Source organism: Amia ocellicauda, chromosome 8 (genome assembly GCF_036373705.1).
Source record: "Amia ocellicauda isolate fAmiCal2 chromosome 8, fAmiCal2.hap1, whole genome shotgun sequence".
Lineage (NCBI taxonomy): Eukaryota > Metazoa > Chordata > Actinopteri > Amiiformes > Amiidae > Amia > Amia ocellicauda.
In genome coordinates this window covers 37,082-45,000 of record NC_089857.1, presented here as the reverse complement: position 1 = coordinate 45,000, position 7,919 = coordinate 37,082, and positions in this window count along the sequence as shown.

The window sequence follows — 7,919 nt, the reverse complement described above, 5'->3', positions numbered from 1 at the left end:
GACGACGACGATGATAAAACAGACGACCTGTGGGGGGTTGGAGGGGGGTCTGACGGCTCAGGGTCTACTCTCTTCTAAGAGGGCGGTGTGTCGTGACGTAGTGAAGAGATAGGATAAAAGGCGCAACAATTCATTCATGGTTTAAAATTAAAGAGAATGTCTTACCCCAAAGCTGCGGACGTCGACAGGCTCTACAGGCCTCTTCAAACCCGGGATCAACCCTGGTTCTATTCCCCAGATTTTGTATACACTCCGGAACCCTCTGACTGCGGTTACCCTCCAAGACCTCAGACCCCGGTCCCTCAGGACGAAACAACATGCGGGGCGATGGATGTCCAAATGAGTCTCGTGGATCCCCAGCCTCTGGAGCTCATGGAGGGCCTCGATTTTGCCGAACTGTCTACCGTCTGTGCATCTCAGGAGGGGGTCAGTCCAATGGATGTAGAAACACCCCACAAACCACCAGGCGACCCAATGAGCATCGGACTGTCTCGGGGGCGTGATGAAGACGCAGGATTTATGCCCGGGGTATGTGGCCAAGTAAGCAGAGTGGTTAAAAGCACCCTGGTGTATATTCTGAGTGCTCTCATCGACCGAGCTCTGAAAGAAGTCTGTCGGGGGTGTGAAGTGAATCACCCCAGTCAGTTGAGACACAGTTGTTTGTTTGAACCAGACCGTTACTATTTCCTGTTCTATTTCAACGTGTTTTACAGAAGACTGAACAAACCGTGGCTGAAACCGGCACTAATCAAGGCTCTGTCTTACTCCCACATACATGTCACTGCGGGACAAGTCCAGAAAATCATAGATGAGATTTTGCTGGAGCTGAAAAAGGAGCCGTTTATAATAGAGAAACTTGGGCAGCTGCTCAATGACCTGGATGAGCCAAGTAGAAAAACCGCTGGCAAGCTAAAAGCTTATTTCTTCCGTAAAGAAGTTAAAGCTGGGGGCAGCGACGAAGAATTCGACATCTACGCCACTGATTCAGACTCTGACCTGAACTAAGGGACTTTGAACATGGGGAATGTTCTGGACTGCTGCTGCAACTGGTTCTGTCATCAACACTCTGCAGCTAACCTGAGAGCGCTATTACACCATGTGCTTGACAGAAAAGTAGCCAACGCGAGCCTTTTCTCTACAGATTTAACCATCGATGAGGATCAACTTTCAAACCTGGAAAAGTTAATGGTTGCTGTAACAAAGACCGGGGGGTACGAACACTGGGATGAAGCGCTCAAGGGGGCCAAGAATGATATTAGGCCATTTCATCAACATCTGTATGACCTTTTACTGAGCATGTTTAATACCCCTCTGTTTACTTTTAAAATAGGTCATATTGTTGTTTTATTTACATATGTAACTGAGGTGTGTGCCTACAAGATAAAGAAACCGGTATTTGTTGATATAGATCAAGTAACCAATCATCTGATTTCTTTTTGTCTGGACCGTAGAAAAAATTGTTGTGTATGTTATACTTTTCTCAAATGTCTAAAAAGGGGTATCTGCTCTCCTGAAGTTGAATAAAAAACCTTGTATAAAAACTTTGGCGCATAGTGTGGGTCTGTGTGTTTATTTGGCAGAATGACTCGGCAAGCTCCCCAAATGCATGAACTATACTACAACCCAGCCAAGATTGGGGGTTTGGCGGGTAAGAAGGGTTTTCAAAGAGGACTCGCTGAGGCCGGTGTGAAGGTTAATGATGTGGTTGTTTCAGAATGGTTACGGGAACAAGACGCCTATACCTTACATAAACCTCTCAGGATTAACTTTAAAAGAAACCGCGTATATGCAACTGACATAGACTCACAATGGCAAATGGATCTAGTCGATATGTCAAATTTATCAAAACATAACAATGGTCACAAATTTATGTTGATGTGTATCGATGTGTTATCAAAATATGCCTGGGCTCGCATTCTACATAATAAAACAGGTCGGGCGGTGACAAGGGCCTTTGAGGATATATTGTCCCAGGGACGATGTCCTAAAAAACTGCAGACTGATAAAGGAAAAGAGTTTCTCAACAGAGAATTTCAGAATCTACTGAAGAGACACAAAATACATCATTTCACCACCGGTAATGAGCTTAAGGCATCGGTGGTGGAGAGGTTTAACCGCACCATAAAGACCAAAATGTGGAGATATTTTACAGCGGTCAACACGTTCAAGTATTTTGATAAAGTTCAGGATTTTATCGATGCTTACAACCAAGGGTATCACGCCAGTATTAAAATGAAGCCTATAGATGTTGATCAAAGTAATTCTTTTAAGGTCTATAAAAAATTATACGGCCCATTTATTAAGAAGGGGAAAACTACTTATAAGTTCAACATCGGCGATGTGGTTCGCGTTTCAAAGCTAAGGAGTACTTTTGCCAAAGGTTATGAACAAACATTTTCTGACGAATATTTTACAGTTACCGAACAGGTGGCTAGAGACCCCCCCGTGTACCGGTTAAAAGACTATGACGGGGAGGCTATAGAAGGAACGTTTTACGAAGCCGAGTTACAAAAAATTATTGTGGGTAAAGACATTGTATACAGAGTTGAAAAGATATTAGCTGAGAAAACCCAGAACCGGAAAAAATATGTGTTGGTGAAATGGCTTGGATGGCCTGAAAAGTTCAATAGTTGGGTCCCGGAACAACAGGTTTGTGATATTCAAGCCTTATAACAACATGCCCGCGGGTGTGGTGGGGGCATTACTTTCGATACTCAAGATGGAATCAGGAGGCTTCTACGTGACTCTACCCAGTAACGCCTCTCTCGATATATACCCTAAAAATGAAATATCCAGTTACACGGTACAATTTGGAAAATCTATAGATCTAAGGGGTTCGTGGGAAGTGGGGTTGGCGGAAATACAGTATCCTTACACTTGGGCTGTTTTACAAGATAAGGATGCCACCTTCGCCATTTTTGATGATGTTAAAAAGAGTCAATGGACATTCACGATACAAGGAGGTTATTATGACAATGTGGATACAATATTAGATGAGATGCATAAACAGTTCTCAGAAGGCACCCCCAACATCAAGCTATATTACAACCCTATTAAAAACAGAGTGTACAAGGTGTCAAAACCTTGTATTAGCATTCAAACCAACGGACAACTGGGGCGTATATTAGGGTTCTATTCTGACACAGAGAGCAGGTTCTCAGAAGTGGTGGCACCCTTCCCGGCTGACATCAGGGGCGGCTTTTACACTCTTTATGTGTATACGGATATCATAACCCACCAGAGGGTCGGGGATAGATATGTCCCCCTTTTGAGAAATGTACTTATTAAAGGTAAAAGCAATGACATGGTCACAATTACTTATGACAAGCCACACTACGTACCAGTCTCAAAGACCCACTTTGACAACATCACGATCGAAGTAAAATCGGATCAGAATATCAACGTAGCCTTCCGCTTCGGTAAAGTTATTGTCAAACTACATTTTCGACCCCTGAAACAGTGTGTACATTATTAAAATGGCTACCTCGAGGGGTTATGTAGATCCTAGCGCCTATGTGGATTATTACAAGATGCAAGCCGGGAACGGCTTGCCCGGTTTTGTAGGAGCCCCCACAATGTATGGAGCCGGTCTAGGAGGACTCTTTCGTGGTCTCTTTAGAATGGCCGTACCCCTGCTTAAGAGAGGCTTTGCTATAGCCAGACCCCACTTGAAATCAGCGGTTAAAAATATTGTTAGTGACGTGTTCACCAATGTTATGAACCGGGCAGCTAGCCATGAGCAGCAGGAGGGTTCGGGTCTCATGGTAATGGCGAGGAGGGGGGGTAAAAGAAGAAACAGTATGTGTCCACCAGGGCGACGAAGATCCGTGGCTAACAAAAAACGAAGAATCTCTCATTCTCCAACATATCGTGGAAACACTCGGAGAAGGAAGCAGCACAAGAAAAAACCTGCAAAAAGAAAGTCTCAAAGAAAGACAAATAGAGCCTCAGGATACATCTTTTAAAAATGTCTTTTGTCCACAGTCTATCGGAAGAATGCGTCAAATCAGAACTGGATCTGTTTACAGTTCCATACACTCAAACGAGTATAGATAAGAGCATATATGTAGAGATACCCCCTCTTTCCGCAATTTCAGATACGGCCCCTCTGGAGTTTTTTATAGCTGGCAATGGCGAGGATTATATTGATTTGAATAACACATTTATTTTAATGAACTGTAAAGTGACTGATGAGGATGGCGATGCAATCGAGAAGACGGCCAACGCTGGGGTCATCAATTACCCGGTGGCCACCATGTTTTCACAGGTGGATGTGACCCTGGGAGATCGGCTCATTAGTCAAAGCAGCAATACTTACCCCTATAGGGCCATGATGGAGTGTATCCTTAATTATAGTGAGGAGACCCTAAGCAAACAGTTCAGCCCCGGCCTTTTCTTCAAAGACACCCCGGAAGCTATGGACGACCAGGATCCAGAGGGACTCAATAAGGGTTTGCAAAAAAGAACGGCCTTTTCAACAGAAGGGAGGACCTTTGAGCTAATGGGACATATCCATGCAGACATATTTTTCCAAGAAAAACTCATGCTCAACGGGGTAGACATTAAAATTAAAATGATCCGTAGTAAAAGTGCTTTTTGTCTGATGACCCCTGATACTGAAAAATATAAACTGACCATATTATCGGCCTCGCTGTTTGTGAAAAAAGTATCCGTCTCCCCGGCGGTTAAACTAGGACATGCGCAGGCTTTAATGACGGCAAACGCCAAGTACCCGATCGAAAGAGTCTATATGAAAGTCCACAGTATCCCCGCCGGGACACGGGTGATGAACCAGGAAAATCTGTTTCTAGGACAGCTCCCAAAACAGGTTATTATAGGTCTCGTGGATAATGATGCATTTACCGGGGTTTACAACAAGAACCCCTTTAACTTTAAACATTATAACGCAGAATTTATAGCACTGTACGTCGATGGTTTGCAGGTTCCATCCAGACCTTTTCAACCTGACTTTGAAAACGGCAACGCGGTTCGTGAATATTACAGTCTAGTACTGGCTACGGGTCGCCATCTCAAGGATCAACCTCTGCTGATCGATCGCCGGGAATACTGCAGCGGTTACACCCTGTACGGTTTCAACCTGACCCCTGACGAAGAGTGTGGACAACATTTTTCACTGATGAAGACGGGCAATATGCGTTTGGAGATGCGTTTCAAGCAGCCTCTACCACGCACTGTAAATATGGTCGTGTATGCTGTGTTTGACAACATTATTGAGGTGAATCAGAGGAGAAACGTTCTGTATGATTATTATTAAAATGAACACCAGAGAGCTCAACCACATCATGAATGCCCTGGCCGGCTCACGGAAAGTGTTTCAAGGAGTCTACGCCTGCGACCAGCTGCCTAAATTTAAGATCAAGAATTTACCTGCAATGTACATAATCAACACACACCCTAAAAATATGCCCGGAGAACATTGGCTGGCTATTTATCTAAGGGAGGACCGCCGTGGGGAATTTTTTGATTCCTATGGAAACCCCCCGGATTTCAGACCTTTCCCTCGGAAGATCAATAACTTTCTGCTCAACAACTGTCAAGAAACAATTTACAGCGGTCGTCAAGTACAAAGTCTTCAGACCTTCACTTGTGGTCAACACTGTGTGTTTTTCTTATATCATAGATCTAAAGGAAGGTCATACCCCGATATTATGTCCTTGTACAGTGAGGATTTAGGCCAAAATGATAAAAAAAGTGGCAGAGTTTGTCAGGACACTGTGGACCCCCCCTTATAACACAATTACTTACGACCCTAGCCAGCCATGTATACAGATGGGGTGTTCTTGTGAGGATTTTAAAAGATGTCATGCGTGTTAAAGTGAAAAAATAATGAAAACAGCCTTTGAATCATTAGTTTTGTTTTTATTCAACACAAATCTTATACAAAGCAGGGTTATGTTATAAATAAATGTACAACATTTGAAAATAAAAATAAAAAATAAAAAAAATTGTTTGTCGGTTCCTTATTTACAGGGGAGACAAATAAAAACATGAGATTAATAAGCTTCCCAACGATGGATAGATCCTGAGGATGGTTGCTCAGCACGGTCAGAGTAATGAGATATCGGCGTCAGATCAGTCGCCACCTCTTTACACAGACGGATTTTTTGTCGCGTTTCCTGGTTAGGGACTGTTGATTGGGGCATGTTCAGACAGGCCATCGCCTGTAGGAAAGCATTCCAGCCTACAGGTCGGCGACTATCGGGTACCTTATTAGTGCTAGTGACACTCTTCAACAAATCAAACATGTGTGAACCTTTGATCAGTTGTCCTTTAAAAACAAATTCACCCTGTTCATTCCAAGTCGTTACCCGCGGTTTCTGAACCATTTTGTGCAGAATATATTCTGCATGTCTTTTGCTTCTGGCCGGCATGTTTCTCAAAACATCCGTTACAACATCTCCCTCTGAACTCTCAACAGGTTCGGGCACCGCAACATCTTTATCAACCGTACCCCCCGCATCAGCCCCAGAACCATTTTCTTGAGAGGCCATGGTTAAAGTTAAAATGTTTTGATCTTTTTCACCCTGTCTAACCAGACAGAGGTAGCGCTGTAACGTGTTGCTATACATCTGGGCTTTGGAATACTGATTTAAATCGGCCCTGGCCAGTATAGCTTTCATTTCAGAGTCCAGGTTGTTTTCGGCCGTTTGTCTAATGGGCTCTGGCCCGACAACATTTTTTCTCAGTTTCTCAAGCTGCTCCTGAGGGATCAAAAACATTTTCTGAGCATATTCCATTATTAACCCACTCTGGAAGCTAGAAGACTGGTTAGGAAAGGCACGGCTATGCTCAACAGCGGTCCTATAAAACCTCCGGTTTGATTAATCTTCTTTCTTTTTCTTTTAATAGAATACTTCTTATTAGCGATGATCTTGATAACCGCTTTTTGTTTTTTGAGTTTAGAATGTTGAGAAGGGGTTAGGGGTATATTACCGCGTAAGATGTTAAAAGCTATTTCACACAGGGTCTCGATCAAATCCGAGGGGGCCCCTGCCAGCACAGCTTTCCTATGGCGCGGGCTCCCCTCAAATAACATTTGCAAAAGCGGCAGATTTCTTTTAATCCGAACAGACATTCTTATTTATTTCCTTTTCTTTAGCACATACACTGCCGGCCAATCGGGCGGGCACAAACCTGTTCTGAGGCGAAAGTCTTCTGGGGTTTGTGCTTTTAAGTCCACAATCAAGTACCCGTAGGGTTTTTTGGTGGCATCCTCAAATGCCTCCAAAAAGAACTTGGTCTGGTTAGGGTACATTTGACGAGCCAAGACGGTGACCTGTAGTTTATCTCTGGGGTTTTTAAAAAGAATTATATAATTGGCATTTAAATTAATAGTGCGGCTTTTTTTACCTTGAAAAAATAGATTTTGAACTAAATAAATAATACTTAAATTCCTATGATGAGTGTACTTTGTGAAAGCTTTTTCCACTTCACTGTTGTCACCGGCCTGCTCCATCAGGTCATCAAGGATCACTAGATTAGTTTGTCCGGGCGGGAACAGGTCATCGTCACACAACGAGGCGGGGAGACCTTGCACAAATTTCAGATTATTTTTTTTTGATGCCAAATCATCGTAGAGAGGTTGCCAGCAAGAGTAACACCACACTATGTTGTCAAGAGCTTGGGACACGGTTGCGTCCACATCTTCTATGATGTTCTTTATAAGATAGCTCTTACCCGAATTGGAGGGACCGGCTATAATACAGGAGAAAGGGTGTTGAAGTCGGTTATCAAAACCACTGCTAATATCCATAAGGCAGAGTGGTATAATCAGTCTTCAACACTCTTTTATTGTACACCACCCTGAACCGTTTGTTAGTGATCTATTTTCCAATGTGTACCCCTTTTTATTGCGATAGATCTGATTTCCGGCTGTAATAATCTCGGGAGGAGGCGCG